General features: G+C 48.8%; 1 protein-coding gene across 10 annotated transcripts in view; it reads right to left on the bottom strand.

Moving 5' to 3' along the window:
- Window positions 1-16,880, bottom strand: part of HIVEP3 (HIVEP zinc finger 3) — a 399,795-nt gene extending 382,915 nt beyond the window's left edge. For 7 of the 10 annotated variants that reach the window (XM_075908754.1, XM_075908755.1, XM_075908748.1 and 4 more), the window contains exons 1-2: window positions 16,294-16,430; window positions 15,244-15,353 (exon numbers count right to left, since the gene is read on the bottom strand). The gene's annotated coding sequence lies outside the window, so the exon portion shown is untranslated. Of the gene's footprint in view, window positions 1-14,365; window positions 15,217-15,243; window positions 15,354-15,470; window positions 15,712-16,293; window positions 16,431-16,813 lie in introns of those variants that run through there. The other 3 variants (XM_075908749.1, XM_025181907.2, XM_075908753.1) reach the window with 3 other exon arrangements.
- Between the last annotated feature and the right edge of the window lie 1,248 nt (window positions 16,881-18,128).

The following is an 18,128-nucleotide window of genomic DNA, read 5'->3' as shown; positions in this document are numbered from 1 at the left end:
ATAAGCCCTTAGCTGCGAATGTACCACAGGGTGTAGAACACCCGGTGCGGTACTGTCAATGAGTGACAACACATACACAAGGGGAGGAGTTAGGGTTAGATACTCAGCCTAAACTTCTACACTGCTTGCCTGCACAAACTTAATGCTGCTGTACCAGACTTTCTTTGTTTGTTAGAAATTGTATTAGGTTATTGCTTGGTAGCAGGTTGGGAACAAGAGTGTTCAGTCGTACCAAGTGAAAGAGGTTTCTTGATAACGTTTTCCTCTGACCCCATTGCTGTGGATCAGGATACGAGCAGCATTCACAATGGCAAATGATCATGAAAGATCACACATCCACACACAAATGGAGGAAGCATTAGAAGCAGGGGTACCTATAGCTATCTACTGAATACACCTAGCCAAGGAAAGACTTACCCTCTCTCCAAAGACCCATTCATGTTTTCTTTATTAAGCAGCTGAAGAGAAACTGCTGCAGCAATCATTCACAGACACACAAATACGTAACACCTCCCAAAAAAGTATGGAATTCCTATCAGCACCCCGTAACAATACTTTCCACGGATACGTTGCTTTGCATCTGTGGGTCTAAATGTCTTTTCCAAACAATAATGACATAAGACCTGCAAAACCTCTGAGATAGGAACCGTTACACTCTGGCACACAGATGTGTGGCGGATCTGGTCTTTCGTTACACAGCAAGTCAGTCCCAGGGCTGGGAACGGAACCCAGAAGTTCTGACCTGACCAGCAGACGACATTCCCGCCAATGATGGAAGTTCCACAGGCCGATCTTCAGCAGCATGAGTCTTGTGTGCAGTGACTGCTGGTATTTTCATACAGCTCTTCCACTACATATCGTAGCAATGACAATTCAAAACATACAAATCAGTTTGTGCTTCTCTGTAGCTTTGTCATGACTCGCTTCACCCTTGTGGTAATAGGCTTGCAAAAGCGTTCCACCTAAATGAAGTAGTTTGGGGATTTAGTTATTTTCCCAATGTTCCTGTTAAAAGTTTGTTCTTGAGAACACTTTCGAGTTACGTCGTCATTCACAACGCATTGCATTTGCAATACCGGTCATTTGAAGGGGCGTTGATCAGTGCCAGCAGCCAGGGGATGATACGAATCAGAACACACAAATAAATTCAGCAAATGAGGGATAAAATAAACGGTGACTCCCACCTGCCAGCAACGCGTCCCCTGGAATGGACACTTATTCAAGCAATCAGGCTTACACAAGTTCTTATAACTCTATACTTCATGTGCTACAGGTTGAACCTCTCTGCACTGGGACTCCCATGGTCCAGCAGGCGTTCCGGATGTTGCTGGACCAGAGAGACCCGGTGGAGGACTAAAGGCAGGACCCTGCGAGGGCTGGGAACCCAGCCAGGTTGGCTGCAGGGAGGCCAGTGTCTGGGCAATAGGCTGGCTGGGGCGGGAACTCTGGCTGAGCAACAGTCTTGCTGGGGGAAAGGGGAGGAGCAGGAGTTCAGGCAGCGGGACTGTGGGCTGGCAAGGCTGATGCTGCCACGGCAGGGCTGGTGGGGCTGGGAGCACGGGCAGCGAGGCAGTGGTTTGCCGTGGCAAGGCTGAAAGTTCCAGCCATGGGACCATGGGCTGCCGTGGCAGGGTGGCAGGGCTAGTTGCAGGTGGGGAGCCCGCTGGGAGGCCAGGCAAGGAGTGGAGCCAGGCTGGGGGGCCGGTGGGAGAGGGGGCAGAAATGGCCTCCCCTGGTAAGGCAAAATCCCTCCTTCCCGAGAGTGCCGGATCAGGGAGGTCCAACCTGTAGTTTAACACAACTCTCTCGCCCACGCACCCCTGCAACTGAGCACACCCCCCAGAAATAAACGCATCACTGCTGTAGAACCATGCAGTAATGCCGGATACTGGAAGGGACGCAAACGTCTGTGAGCCAAGGCCATCCACTCGAGGACACCGTTCAAAGGCGCATTTCCCTCCAGCCACCAGAGCATTCCAAACGTTTTTCTACCCTACAGTCGGAGAGTCCAATGAGTCAGTGGACCGGCAAACCCATTCACAAACATATGGGTTAAAGCAGTGGACAGCTGGCTTCAGCTGCGGCGGTCACCATGCGGCGGGCGGCTGCTGCAGCTGAAGTTGACTGTTTGCAGCAGCTCTGGGGACTTGTGCTAGGGTACATCCCGGCCCCCTGAGCCCTGCAGTGCCAGCCCTAGCCCTTAGAGCCCCCCCCCACCCCTCCATTACCCCCAGCACCAGCCACTGGCTCCAGAGTCCCCTGCAGTGCCAGTCCCCATGTGCTCCCAGTGCCAGTCCCCATCCCAAACCCCTCAGTTCCAGCCCCCCACCCCTTCCAGCCCCCCCCACCAGACACCCCCAATGCCAGCCTCCTGTTTCCAGAGCCCCACTGCACCCAACTCCCCGGAGGTGCCAGCCCCCAGTACATAATATTAGCCCCATTCCCAGAGCCCCCCAGTGCCCACTCTGCCCCCATATCCCCCATACAATGGGGGGGACTACGGCCTATAATGGCAAGGAGAAAGGAGGGTCAGGGCACAACAGGGAGGCAAGATGAAATCAGTATCTTAGATGCCTATATACAAATGCGAGAAGTATGGGTAATAAGCAGGAAGAACTGGAATTGCTAACCAATAAATACAACTATGATATCATTGGTATTACAGAAACCTGGTGGGATGGGACGCATGATTGGAATATTGGTATGGAAGGGTACAGCTTGCTCAGGAAGGACAGACAGGGAAAAAAGGGAGGAGGGGTTGCCTTGTATATTAAAAATGTACACACTTGGACTGAAGTGGAGATGAACGTAGGAGATAGCTGTGTAGACAGTCTCTGGGTTAAGCTAAAAGGGGTAAAAAACAAAGGTGATATCATGCTAGGAGTCTACTACAGGCCACCTAGCCAGGTGGAAGAGGTGGATGAGGCCTTTTTTAAACAATTAACAAAACTATCCAAAGCCCAAGATTTGGTGGTGATGGGAGACTTCAACTATCCAGACATATGTTGGGAAACTAACACAGCGAGGCACAGGCTATCCAATAAGTTTCTGGACTGCATTGGAGACAACTTTCTGTTTCAGAAGGTTGAAAAAGCTACCAGAGGAGAAGCTGTTCTGGATTTGGTTTTAAGAAATAGGGAGGAACTAGTTGAGAACTTGAAAGTGGAAGACAGTATAGGGGACAGTGATCACAAAATAATAGAGTTCATGATCTTAAGGAAAGGTAGAAGGGAGACCAGCACAATTGAGGTTATGGATTTCAGGAAGGCAGATTTTGATAAGCTCAGAGAACTTGTAGGTAAGGTCCCATGGGAAGCAAGACTGAAGGGAAAAACAACTGAGGAGAGTTGGAAGTATTTCAAAGGGACGTTGTTAAGGGCCCAAAAGCAAACAATTCCGCTGTGTAGGAAAGATAGAAAATATGGCAAAAGACCAGCTTGGCTTAACAAGGAGATCTTGCATGATCTCAAAATAAAAAAGGAGTCATATAAAAAATGGAAACTAGGACAACTAACAAAGGATGAATATAGGCAAGCAACACGGGAATGCAGGGGCAAGATTAGAAAGGCAAAGGCACAAAATGAGATCAAACTAGCTACAGGCATAAAGGGAAACAAGAAGACCTTTTATAAATACATTAAAAGGAAGAGGAAGACTAAGGACAGGGTAGGCCCACTGCTTAGTGAGGAGGGAGAAGCAGTAACAGGGAACTTGGAAATGGCGGAGATGCTCAATGACTTCTTTGTTTCGGTCTTCACCGAGAAGTCTGGAGGTGTGCCTAACGTAGTGAATACAAGCAGAGAGAGGGTAAGTTTAGAAGATAGGATACACAAAGAACAAGTTAAAAATCACTTAGGAAAGTTAGATGTCAGCAAGTCACCAGGTCCTGATGAAATGCATCCCAGGATACTCAAGGAGCTGATAGAGGAGGTATCTGAGCCTTTAGCTATGATCTTTGAAAAATCATGGCAGACAGGGGAGATTCCAGAAGACTGGAAAAGGGCAAATATTGTGCCCATCTATAAAAAGGGGAATAAGAACAACCCAGGAAATTATAGACCGGTCAGTTTAACGTCTGTCCCAGGGAAGATAATGGAGCAGGTAATTAAGGAAATCGTATGCAAACACTTGGAAAGTAATAAAGTGATAGGGAATAGCCAGCATGGGTTTGTGAAGAACAAGTCATGCCAAACTAATCTGATAGCTTTCTTTGATAAGATAACGAGCCTTGTGGATAAGGGAGAAGCGGTGGATGTCATATACCTAGACTTTAGTAAGGCATTTGATACGGTCTCGCATGATATTCTTATTGATAAACTAGGCAAATATAACTTAGATAGGGCCACGATAAGGTGGGTGCATAATTGGCTGGATAACCGTAGTCAGAGAGTTGTTGTTAACGGTTCTAAATCCTGCTGGAAAGGGATAACAAGTGGAGTTCCTCAAGGGTCTGTTTTGGGACCCGTACTATTCAATATCTTCATCAATGATGTAGATATTGGGATAGAGAGTACTCTTATTAAGTTTGCAGATGATACCAAACTGGGTGGGGTTGCGACTTCTTTGGAGGATAGGGACATAATTCAAAATGACCTTAGCAAGTTAGAGAAATGGTCAGAGGTAAACAGGATGAGGTTTAATAAAGAGAAATGCAAAGTGCTCCACTTAGGAAGGAACAATCAGTTCCATACATACAAGATGGGAAGCGACTGTCTAGGAAGGAGCATGGCGGAAAGGGATCTAGGGGTCATAGTGGACCACAAGTTGAATATGAGTCAACAGTGTGATGCTGTTGCAAAAAAAGCAAATATGATTCTAGGTTGTATCAACAGGTGTGTTGTAAGCAAAACTCGTGAAGTCATTCTGCCGCTCTACTCTGCACTAGTTAGGCCTCAGCTGGAGTACTGTGTCCAGTTCTGGGCGCCACATTTCAAGAAAGATGTGGAGAAATTGGAAAGGGTACAGAGAAGAGCGACAAGAATGATTAAAGGTCTAGAGAACATGACCTATGAAGCCAGGCTTCATGAACTGGGCTTGTTTAGTTTGGAAAAAAGAAGATTAAGGGGGGACATGATAGCGGTTTTCAAATATCTAAAAGGGTGTCACAAGGAGGAAGGCGAAAATTTGTTCCTCTTGGTTTCTGAGGACAGGACAAGGAGTAATGGGCTTAAAGTGCAGCAGGGGAGGTTTAGATTGGACATTAGGAAAAAATTCCTAACTGTCAGGGTGGTCAAATATTGGAATAAATTGCCAAGGGAGGTGGTGGAATCTCCCTCTCTGGAGATATTTAAGAACAGGTTAGATAGACATCTGTCAGGGATGGTGTAGACTGAGCTTGGTCCTGCCTTGAGGGCGGGGGGCTGGACTCGATGACCTCTCGAGGTCCCTTCCAGTCCTATTATTCTATGATTCTATGATACTACTAGCCCCAGAGCCCCCAAGAGCCATCCTCCCACCCCCAGAGCCAGCTCCCTACCCCAGAAACCCCAGTGCCCCCCCCCCCCCCACTCACAGAGCTCCCCAGCACTAGCCCAGCCCCTGGAGTCCCCACTGCCTGCCCCACCCCCTCACCTAGCCCTCCGCTGCCTCCCAGCTGCCAGCTGTGTGCTGCTGCCCCCGTTGTGGCTCCTCTGAGGCTGCCGTGGTCCATGCAGCGCTCCCACTGTCGGGCAAACCGCTCTTCTATGTGCGGGAGGAGACCCCGCCCCTGCCTGGCAGGACACGCCTCTCCCAACAGCCGCGGTGGAAGAGGAGGTTCTGGGCGCTGTACTGCAGCCCCGGCCCCCAGAGCCACCGCAGCCCAGCAGCCAGCGGTTCACAGCCCGGCACCAGTGCACGGATCGGTGGGAACCGCTGCAATAAGTGACAGCTAATTGCCTCTGTACAATTTTCTAAACGGCACATGCCTTCCATTAGCATCATCTAGTACTTTTGTTGTGCAGTGCCGAGACACACCCATCAAGACCAGGGCCGTATCGTGCTAGGGCATGTCCACACTACAGAGATGATCGACCCTGCGGAGGTCGATCTTCCAGCATTCAATTTAGCAGGTCTAGTGTAGACCCCCAAATCGAATGTGGAGGGCAGCCTCCGCCAGCGTCCTGTACTCCTCATTCTGCGAGATGTAAGGGAAGCCGGCAGGACTGTTTGTTCCCATCAGCCTCCAGCAGTGTAGACACTGCAGCAGCTCAGCTTAAGGTAAACCGAATCCAGCTACACATTTTGCATAGCTGGACAGCAGCCAGCGGTCCACAGCCCGGCACCGGGCTAGCTGACCTGCCTAGTCTAGTGTAGGATAGGCCCTAGAGATACTGTAAACAATACAACGATGGACAACCCCTGCCTCCTAAAGCCAGCACTCCAACTGTACAAGGCAGACAAGGGGGTGGGACAAAAGATGTATTATTATCCTGATTTATTTACGGGGAGCAGAGGCACAGAGATTAAGCAATTTACCCAAGGTCACGCTGATTATCTGTGGAAGAGCTAGGAACTGACTCCAGATCTGACCTAGACTTGTAAACACAATACCATAATCCATTCACCTTTTCATACTACATTTTTGCTTTGTAAACAACAACAACAACAACAATAATATTCTTATGTAGGAGTATAAGCTCCCCAGGGCTGAGGTCACGCGTAGAGTATCAGGGACTGCATAAATGATCAGAATACCAGCATCTGTAGAGTGTATATCTGTATTTTCCTCCGGGGTGATGAATCTTGGTAATCATGGAAAGAAGTTGCTATTCTAGGTATTATTACATGTCATGCAGTGAATCTGCTAGAGAACACGTGTAATTCCAGTCCAGCTAAATTCTAAGTCCCCCTAAAAGTGTGACTAAGGTAGTAGATTTGGAGATAGATGACTTTCTATGGGGCTTGAGCACCCAAGTCATTGAAGTGCTTGGGAAAATTCAATCCTTACTCTTTTGGGTTCCTAACAATGACAGAGTTGGGCCTGAGCTACAAACATCTGAATCTAACCTTCCCCCCAAGTTGGGGCGGTTGGTATGTTTTCCATTGGACTCGTCACAGAAGAAGAAAACCCAATGATCATCACTGCACACTTTTATGGATTATGAAACAAAAGACAGAACCATGTAACACTTTAAAGACTAACAAGATGGTTTATTAGGTGATGAGCTTTAAGTGGGTCTGGCCCACGAAAGTTCATCACCTAATAAACCATCTTGTTAGTCTTTAAAGTGCTACATAGTCCTGTCTTTTGTTTCAGCTACCCCAGACTAACACGGCTGCATCTCTATCACTATTCTTGTATGGATTATGGCACTTTACTAAGAGATGAGAAAATACATGTTTGGCTCAGATCCATGCAAGACGGGGCCCAGGGTAATAGTTCAGGAGCAGGGCATCCAGCTAGGCTGTACAAAGCCAATCTCACATGGAGCACCCCAATGTTGGCAATTATCTGGAGACGCAACTCCTTTTTTCTGAAAACACCTACTATGGAGTCTGATTACAGACCGAACAATTCAAGCACCTTGTCAGTGATTCTAACCGCAATGCCTATATATACTGACAGGGCTATGCTTTCAATTCCTTATTGGCACATCTTCCACAAACCTAGGACTGCCAGCCCTGCTGGCCTCGTAACCATGCACCCTAGACAACGTGCTGTCTCCAGAAGCAGAGTTAGCTTTCATAGATGAACCCATCCTTTTCATCCCGGTCAAAGCCGTGCCGAAGCTTGTGACCCTCCCATCTGTGCAATGAGACCCAGCTGCTCAATTTCTCATATAAAACCTCTGTGGTGTCTCTTGGTGGGACATACCTCCCGCAGAGACATCGGAATATGAAGCCACTCTTCTGGCCCTCCTTAAATTTGTGAGCTATAAGCACAACGCACTTCCTCCCTTCACCTGACACCATCTGGCCAGGTACCACGCTCAACACTGCCTTAAGTCACACATTATCATCCATTGCAACATCATTTCTTTATATTTGACTATAACTTTGGTTAATTACAATTAACAGTGCCTTTTGGAACTGTCCCTATGATTAAGGGATGTGGTTTGTTTAGCAAACATATTGTTTATTCATCTCTAGCAACAGATGCTTGCAGAATGAAACCATCATGCTTTAGAAAAAATGCAGTAAGAAAACTGTGGTTTTGTGTTGCAGGCCATTAAAATTCACCTGATTGTCAAGCCACCGAATATCAACCTGAACCATTTTTTTGCACAAACTTTCCAATAGAGTTCACTTTCAGGTATACACCAAGATTGGAAAGTGACACATTAAAAATTTCAGAAAGACACAAGCAAATGCAAAGGGGGAAACAGAACAGAAACATGCCTGCAACCTGAGCTACCGTGGTTACTAATGTTCTCTCTACAGTGAGATGTGGATACCCAGGGCCTTTTTGTCATGGTGAGAAGTCAGGAAGGGGGCAAATCCATATACAGAAAGACTGAGAGGAGAGGGACTGGTGTTCATTGAGTCAGAGTGTAAAGGGACCACCAGAGGATCTAGTCTGACCTCCTGATTCTCACAGCCACCAACACTACTCGGCACCTGCACAATAAACACAACAACCCAAGTTAAACTGAAGTATTCCAGCCCAGACTAGACCATTGTATCAGTCACAGAAAAGGGGGGCCAGAGCCCCCTGCAATGACAGAGAAACGATTAAGTACATGCATTTAGATCATTCTGGGCCAGAATAACCCTAAAAACCCACGCCAAGGTCCCCGCTAACCTCACCTGACTCACCCCAATCCACGTCCCATCTCCTGCCACAGCCATCCCAGATACATTACAGGAAAGGGATAAAACCCAAGAGCCTAGAACACAGAGGAGGGGCGGATGGCCTGCAACTGAGCCCTCAGCGGGGAACTGTAACCCATATTCCAAACGTGCGTGAGGCAGGGTGGGAGGGTTCGGCTCTACTGGTTGAAGCAGTGGAGATCTAGGGATGCTGGGTTAATGTTGTCTCTGGAATGCTCATAATGATATTTTATACATGAACATTTTAAAGAAACTGCACATGCTGGGAGGAAATTTGAGTATTCTTCAGTTTCCCTACACTATTTATTTCCAGATCTATAAAAGAGGATACTTTTTACAACAACATTTGTTGGCATACCTAGGCTGCGTCTAGACTGGCATGATTTTCCGGAAATGCTTTTAACGGAAAAGTTTTCCGTTAAAAGCATTTTTGGAACAGAGCGTCTAGATTGGCACAGATGCTTTTCCGCAAAAGCACTTTTTGCGGAAAAGCGTCCATGCCAATCTAGACGCGCTTTTCCGCAAAAAAGCCCCGATCTCCATTTTCGCGATCGGGGCTTTTTTGCGGAAAACAAATCTGAGCTGTCTACACTGGCCCCTTTGCGCAAAAGCTGTGCGCAAAAGGGACTTTTGCCTGAACGGGAGCAGCATAGTATTTCCGCAAGAAGCACTGATTTCTTACAGTAGGAAGTCAGTGCTTTTGTGGAAATTCAAGCGGCCAGTGTAGACAGCTGGTAAGATTTTCCAGAAAAGCGGCTGATTTTCTGGAAAAACTGGCCAGTCTAGACACAGCCCTAGCGTGGCATACTCTATGAGTGACTTGTACCCTGTTAAGAAGGAAAAGGCATTTCTTGTTAACATATGTACCTTCTGAAGAATTTTGATTGACTTCAGATGTCTGTTGGTATAGGTGAAGCAGTTTTGATGAATTTAAGAGTGTCATTGTTCTTCATGGATCTCACTGTAAAATCAGGAATTGCTCATTTGCCTAGACTGGTGGTCCCCAACCGGTGGTTTGTGATGCACCAGGACATCAGAGAGTCCTTCCTGGAGTCATTCATGGACAGCTGTCCGGTCAGGTGGTACTTGCGCCTCCTTCCCCTCCCCCCCCCACCTTGCTAAACTTCTTTGACAGACACATTCAACACTTCTGAAGTCCCTTCCTTCCATTTCAGCATGTGCCATGGTTTCCACCCAGCTCCCAAATAAGAGTGGAAGTGTCCAAGAGCCAATCTCTCTACTAAACATTGGTCCATGCCATGAACACGTTTGGGAACCCCAGAGTTAGACAAGAGGATTGGTGAACGTTAGCCCAGTTCTCGATAATATAAATTACTTAAGCTGTGAACAACAGAATCTGAGCCATCACCTGACTCAGTGGTCCCCAACCTTTAGAGGCTCCCGGGCACCTGGGGGCGGGGCCACTCATGCGCCAGGCGCCCGGGAGCGGGGCCACGTGTCCTGGGGCACGCCAGGGGCGGGAATGCCCTTGCACCCGGCGCCAGCATGTGCCCCAGGGCCGGGGCCGCCCGAGCTGCGTGCCTGGGGCCGGCACCGGCGCCCGCATGTGCCCAGGGGCTGGGGCCACCCAAGCGCCATGCACCAGGTGCCGGTGCGTGTTGCGCACCTGGGGCCGGCGCCTCCAGTGCGCTGCGCGCCGAGGGCGGGGCCGGCCCAGGTTGTCGGCGGGCACACACAAATGCTCCGGCGGGCGCCATGGCGCCCGCAGGTACCGCGTTGGGAACCAGTGACCTGACTATTCTGCAGGCAGTCACGAACCAGGTTCTCTCTTACAAATATCACCATAAAGATTATTTAGAAAAAAAAAAAACACTCTTCTTCCAGGTATTTTTACAGCTGCTGGCGACTCATGAACGCTCAGTCATTGGAAAAAAAAAAAAAAAGAAAAAAGAAAAGAAAACTAGCAAGCACTGGTATCTACAGCAGTTGGGATTCCTCATTCTTTTCTCAGCTCTTCCAGTAACACGCACTGAGATCTCGGCCAAGTCATTTCCCCCATCTGCTTTGTTTTCCACAGAGAGTAAGAGAAGAGCATCTTAAATGTTAACAAAAACTCTTACCACCTCCTCCCTGCTCTCCCTCCCCCCACATTCAGACAGGGAGGCCACCGGTGAGCCACTGCATGGGTTAAGCACCTGGCACATCTCCATCCTCAGCACAGATGTCTCGAGTCTTTCAGAGATCCAGATGAAGAAGCTGGGGCCTGTCAGTTCTGACATTGCCATGGCAATAAGGTCTGTAATCTTTAAACATGGTTCGGCAGCACGTTGCCTTTTGTCCGAACCTCACTTTGCTCCCGCCAAGGAGAGGTAATGCTGTCTAAGCCACCAAAGAAGTGAATACCTGAGGGCTTAAGATTCCTTTGTGATTATAGTTATTTAGGATTTTATTACCGTTACAACTCAGAGCCCCAGCCACAGAACAGGGCGCCACAGGAGAAAGAGACAGTCCCTGCCCAGCCCAGACAGATGCAGATACGAGCGGATAGAAGGCAGATCTCCACGGATCCACAGGACTCTGTCACCAGGCACGTTTACACCAGGGCCAGCCTGCTTGGCTTCAGCGCCTCCTAGGTCAGATCTCAGGAGCATTCAGCGCCCCTGTTTCATGCCCTGAGCTCCCCACTGTGATGCCAACTGAATAGGGCACCTAGGGAAGCCTTTACATATCCCTAAAGGAGCCATACACCCCCAGACTCCACAGTCAACCTTAACCCTCAGCCAGTGCTGTGAAACCAAAGGGTTTGTTAGTCGCCTGGAACACAATCTAGAGCTCTAACCCTCAAATCCTAAACTAGGAGACTGACCAGCTTCTAGCTGCCTACCCTTAGTCGCGCCCAGCTGCCTCTGCCCCATCTTTTGTGCCTTTTCCTGGGCAAACCAGTCACCTGGCTTCCCCCTCTCTGCAACTCCTCCGGCTAGCTGGAACTGCTCTTATGCCAGGATACAGAACGGCTGCCATTATCTCCACCCAGGGCTGCACCTGCCACCTAGGGGGTCTCTGCAACAATCACACACCCTTGTCACACTGGCAGCACCAGGGAAACTGAGGCATGCCGAGTATTTGTACAAATAAACTTCCAGTTCTTCACATCTTGTTCCATTCCTCACCAGCTTCACGCCATAAATGAAGAGAGCTAAGACTCCCGGGAATTACTGTACCAATCAAAATCTAGGTGAAACATTCTGAATTAAGCTAATGAAGCACAAGATTAGGAGAAGGCAAAGCACTCTCTAAAAGCTTTAGCTTTTCAAACTGCGTTCTGTGTCTGGTACATCCATAAAGCGTCCGGATTTTCCTTCTAAAGTTTCTTACATTTACATTAAATATATTTAACAGGACGGCCAGACCTTTTTTTAAAATCGCTGGAAAAAAGGGATCAGGACAGTTTGAGAACCACTGGCGCTAACCACAGCTAGGTCCTAAAACGAGCATACACCACATTCTGGAGGCATTCAAGGGGGCTCGGGTGTCTCTTTTCAAAGGCTTTGATTTCCACACCCAGCAATGACCAACCATCTGCCCCGAATGGTCTCCACTTGCCAAGGCATCAGTTTAGACTGTCGGCCTGGTCCAAGTCAAATTTCAGAATTTTCAGCATCTCCTCAACCAGTATTCTGGGAAGGTATCTCTTGGTGTGGGGGTGTGACTGCACACACATACATCTACAGCTGTTTTACAAACACTACAACCAAGAGGACCAGCACTCTCCTATGAGATGATGGTGCCACTCCGTAACACAGGCTCTACAGGTGTTTAGAATGATCAACTTTACTGTTGTACTTTACCTCTTGAGGATGGAAAGGGAAAGCTGAGAATAATCTGGTTTACGGAGGGTCTTTCATTCCCATCGAATCCTGAAGGACTTTCTAAACTACAGGTGGAATTACAGGAGAGTTACTATGTGAACTGTGTGAGTAATGCAGACGCCTCTGGGGTGGAATAAGTTAGCTATTTAGCAGCTCTCAGCTGTCCTGCATAACCATTCACATCAGGAGGTCAAGTTAATTACAGCCACATGAAATTACAGCAGGAATGTTAGGAGGAACAATGAAGTTACCCAAATTGGAATTTGGCCAGAACACCTGGGTTTCCCTATTCTTAAAAAAAGGCTATTAAATCTTCAGGGACCCAGAGAGATGAGGACCTTGATATTACATCTTGTTAGCAGCACATCACCCCGACACCATGATGGTTCTCAAATGACTTAGTAGGAAGAGCATCTCCTAGTAAGGCACCACGATCACTTTCCTGCGGCTCCTAGTTTTCCTTGGAGGTGTCTCCTCCAAATACCATATTGCAACAATCCTGCCAACCCCTGCTAGTCTGAGTTTACCAAAGCCCCAAGACTGGAAATGAACAGGATCTCGCACATGATAGCGCCTCCCATGACAAGCTGTGCAAACAAGCTGGTGACAACAAAATAAATAAATAAACCCACTTTCGGTCGCTTCCAGCCGGGAGGATTCATACCCCTAGAGTGGAAACAAAATCTTGACAAGAATCTAATAAAGAGCAGGGCTGCTGCTTCCGTTCACTGACAGTCCTGCTCCTAGAGTAAAACCCGAGACAGACTCTTATCTCTGCAGGAAGAGTGCCCCGTAAACTAGCTGATCAGAGCGATGTTGGTGTGCTGAGCCGGTTACATTTTCTCCAGGAAGTATGTACTTGGATGGTGAGAAGTTCATGTTAGGATTCAGAGCTGTCACTTTGGAGAGGGAGCAGGAGAGAGGTGCATGCACGCTCATGTGCACACATGACACACACATGGCAGATGCAGGCCTGGGACTCTCCAGTCGGGCAGCAGCAGCACAGGTAAAGGGCTGGAGGCAGAGGACTTAATGATAGCTCAGACATGTGGTGAATGACTCAGAGGAAGAAACAGGGTTTATAGGAATATTCTCAGATCAACACAGTCCCTGAGCCAACAATTTATTTTAGTCACATTGCATGCACATTATTCACCCATGCCCATAAATTCCTAATTCAAGTAATTAGTTGGGGGAGCTATAGATGTAGTGATGGTTACTTTATAGGTGTCAGGTTGGATAGCCACAATTCTGTTTGTAGGGGGCCTCATCAAGGTAGTCTTATGAAATACCACGTGTGATATGCTGATTGCCCTGGGCTTTTACAATCAATGAATGGCACAAGTCTTGCAGAACATTTCCTGAATTCCTGGGTATCAGTGGCTATTTATTGCTACAACAGACACCTATTCTCTGTCAGACACAACAAAATCTTTGTGGCTCTCAACCCTTCCTAAAGACGTCAAGATCTATATCCAGATTCCCAGGCTAAGAGCTCAGTTTTGGCCTCAGAAGTTCATAGCACAGAAGCCAAAAGGAGATCATGCATAAAACGAGGGCAGAATCTGGCCCCCAAAGAGCCCTCTGCAGTCACTGCTGCAATTCCAGCCTTGCAGTTCTGTGAAACACACACAGCAGCAGACCGAGTGCATGAACCAGACACGCAGCCAGGTACTGCATGAGGTTGTTGTGCAGCATGCATCTGCAGAACAATGTTACAATAGCCCGCCAAAACCTATCACGGCTACAGCTCAACAAATCCATGAAGAGGGGAAAACACTGACCTGATCCAGATATTTTCTGGCAGGTGAATAGGAGAACTAACTGCCAGTGACCAAGCTTTGTGTAGGAGAGAGGACAATCACATTCAGCTTTGCCTGTGAAAATGAGGAATGGATCATGTCCCCTTTTTGATATCAGATGGATCACCAATTAGGAGCTCCGGGCATTCACCAGAGACAGAGTAGGAATACCAGACATGAAAACAGAGCAGGGCCTTGTCATGCCAACTCAACGTAGCCATGAGAGCTGGCATGACGCTGGTTTTAGCAGGATGAGGCTTCTCAAAAAGCAACATACCACCCATTTCTCCTGAATGCAATCGGCAGGCCCTCTGATAGTGGTAAATGCTCACAAACAGCAGCACGTCAACCTTATTCTTAGCTTAGCCAACAGACGAGGCTTTTTACTTCTCCCCACATTGGCCTCCTCTGCTCCACGAGCAGAATACGGCTACATTCGGAGAAAATGAAGGTACTGTCAGTCGATGATGAATCAGGCGACAGCCACAGCTAATTAAAAAAGAAGGAACAGCCGCGTGGCTGTCTGAGCTGGCACCGACAGGGTTACATGCTTGATGGAGGCTGACTGACACTGCTAAGGTTACCTCAGGCTCCCAGCTTTCACCCATCACTCCATGCAGAGCAGTGAGCTCAGCCCACCCAGGGAATACACAGACTCACACACGCACACACACAGACCCAGCACACAGCAGCACTGCCCAACAGGCAGTCTCATCAGCAACCTGACACCTTTCATAAGGAAAGCGCAGGCAAAATGGAATCTCGCTGGGCTGTTCTTCAATGGCAGCAATAGTCAAAAATACGACCCCGCCGCAGATGCACACACAGACACACACAGAATGCAAAATCCCAGTGCCTACCTTTGCTGTCTGATGCCAGGCAGATTCTGTACTGGTTTGGCTGGGGGACTGTTGCCTTCTTTATGAAGTGTTCTGAGCAACCAATGCTATTTGCATTCTTTCCTTAGCACCTGTTTCAAGCCAAGAAGGGAAAAGCTCATTACGAGATCAGCTCCCTTTTAAAATAAAAATAAGATTAGTGGATCGGCTGTGCCGAACAACAACAATGGCAATAATAAACCATGTACATTAAAGCCCCAAAGTAGGCAGTTTAATAATGGGAGATCTTGCAGGTTGTGAGCATGCTCCAGCCGGAACAAATCCTTCCTCTGTTATTCCTCTGAATAAAAATAAACCATGGTCAAGAAACCCAAACGGAAGCTTCCTCCTAGAATCCCTGCTGCTGAAAAATCTGTAATAAATTCAGCCTGAAGACGCAGAATCTAATCAGCAGCTGTTTTGTGGATCCAGAGCCAGCCAAAGCTTCTCTTGTCTTTTCCCACTATGAGTCTAGGCCTTTTTGAAAAGGGTTTTAACCTTTTAAAGATACAGTACACCAATTATCGCTTCGGGGGAGCTGTCACTCAGGGCTCAAAACCCCCATCCACACGAGCCAGGAAGAGGGAGCTGGCGGCGGGCTGAGGATTTCTCCGCGTAATCCTTGCTACTACCACCCCAAACGTGGAGAATGTGATGTGCGCACTGGGCAAGCGGCGAGCCTGCCATGGGGCCGCTGCGTGCGGACACGAGTCACGGCCGAAGCGAGGAGCCCCGCGTGAGCTGTGCGACTCCCGACTCTTTGGAGGCAAGAAGCCGCCGCCGCAGCGACTCTGCCCGCCGGCGAGGAGGGGGTTAATGCCGGGCGGGGACCAGCCCCTGGCAAGTGCCGACGCGCAGCCGAAGGGCCAGGGCTCGAAGTTTGCAACGGGCAGGTCCGAAAGCACCAGCCGCCCTCCGGGCTCCCCAGCCCGCCCGCGGCCCCGCTCCGCGGCCACCCCTCGGCGTGCGGGGAAGAGCCGGAGGGACCCCCCCGCCCCAGCCCAGCCCCCCGGCTCGCGCGCGCCAGCCCACCTGGGGGGCCGGCCCGGCAGCATCCTCGGCGGCTGCAGAAGGCGCCGCTCCCGGGGGCGCGGTCATTTAGCGCCCCCCACGCGGCGGCTCCCGGCGCAGCCCCGGCTCTGGCGAGCCGCCCGGACCGACCATCGCACCCGCGCGGCGGAGAAGCCTCCAGTTGCATGTGTGGCTGCTCCAGCCGGCGCCCCCGCCGCCGGAAATGTCAGCAGCGGGCCGGCTCCGCGCAGCGCCGCCCCGCCGGGAGCCCGGGCCGCCAGCCGCGGCTGCACTCGCCGGAGCAAGGGCGGCCCTAGCGCCCGGCCCCGAGCGAGGGCGCCTCCGGGCCAGGGCGCGAGTGGGCCCCGCTCCCTGGCTCGCCCGGAGAAGCAGCGGCACCGGGGCTCGCCTTCCTTCCCGCGGGCCCCAGCACGTCCCCTGGCGTTTCCCACGGGTCAGGGGGATTGCTGCGAAGCCAGCGGTCCTGCAGCCACCGCTGCTTCCATCGCGTGCGCCCTGCGGCCGCCCCCCAAGCCCTCACTTCTGATAGGAAAACAGGGTCTTGGCTTATTCAGACAGGCAACTCTTCCAGCTGCAGGTTCCCCCCCCCCCCCCAGGCGGAAGTGAGGAGCTGGATAAATAATTAACCATTCATAATTTATTTAATTAAAACATTTTAACTCCTCAACAGATCGGAACTTTTTTCTAATTAGTCCATCACCGGAAATGATTTGTTAATTTCTTCGTCAAATAATTTCTGACCTGCAAATGGTAAATATTTTCAACTCAAACCGTGTTGGTTAGGTATCTTTGCCACATGGCACTGTTTCTGTTTCCCCACTGGGCAGTTTACTTAAACTAACCAGCATAGCAAAAACTGTTGCATTTTAGTCAGACATGCCATTCGAAAGTGAAAAGTTCACTTTTAGTAAGTATCTCTGGATCTAAACATTCATGTCACACTTACAACCACATGGTATTGGAGTGCTGTTCCTGATGACCTACTGGTGAAGTTAATATTTGTGTATTTTTCTTCCTTCTGCCCACAGATGAACAGGAAGGAAATACAGGGACTTGCTTTATTAGTGTTTCTTTGATTTTTAGCTTGTTCATGTTGTTATGAAGAGAGTCAGCTGGCAAAGAAATTGAGACTCACATATTTTCCCTACAAGTGGTGATACTCCTAGTCATTTTGGGGTTTCTACAGTGTGAGTGCTTGAAAGTCCTGATTAAACAAACACTGAAGTCTGATTTGTTTCCATAATTGTCTCAAATGTAAGATACCAGCCTCTGACTGTGGCATTAAGAACTAGTTGAAAATATGACACAATTAACAATGTCCTGTTAATACAATATTGCACTTAACTTATATAGGCCTTTCACGTGAGATGTGTACACATTGAAAAACTAAAAACCAGGGTCACTAAGTGACTCACCTGTGCTCACACAGCAGTGTGAACTCCTGCTTCCACATCTCCTGCACTAATCACTAGACTGTTCTGCCTCCCATCAAGTGAGAGACACTTGGGAGACAGACTGGTGGAAAGTCAAGGGCAGATGAACTCATAAGGAACAGTTCTCCTCTTTGCATGCAAATGTGTCTTGTACAAACCAGGAAGGGGGAATAATCCTATGATATCTGCAGAAATGTATCTTAAAGGACATTTTTTCAATGTTTCCCATCTGTAGAGTACAAATGAAAAAAGAGCAATAGAGGTATGTTAAACAGTTTTTTTTTTAAATTTCATCACTGCTTGTGCAGGGATAAAAAAAAATCCCTGTCACAAAAACAAAACCCAAAGAGGATTTAAATACAGTATTTACAATACAAATCAGCTTACAAAGCCCATAGCTCT

The sequence above is a fragment of the Pelodiscus sinensis genome, chromosome 25 (assembly GCF_049634645.1).
Source record: "Pelodiscus sinensis isolate JC-2024 chromosome 25, ASM4963464v1, whole genome shotgun sequence".
Taxonomy (NCBI): Eukaryota; Metazoa; Chordata; order Testudines; family Trionychidae; genus Pelodiscus; species Pelodiscus sinensis.
Note: the sequence above shows the minus strand (reverse complement) of the source record. Positions and strands in the feature narration are given on the sequence as shown.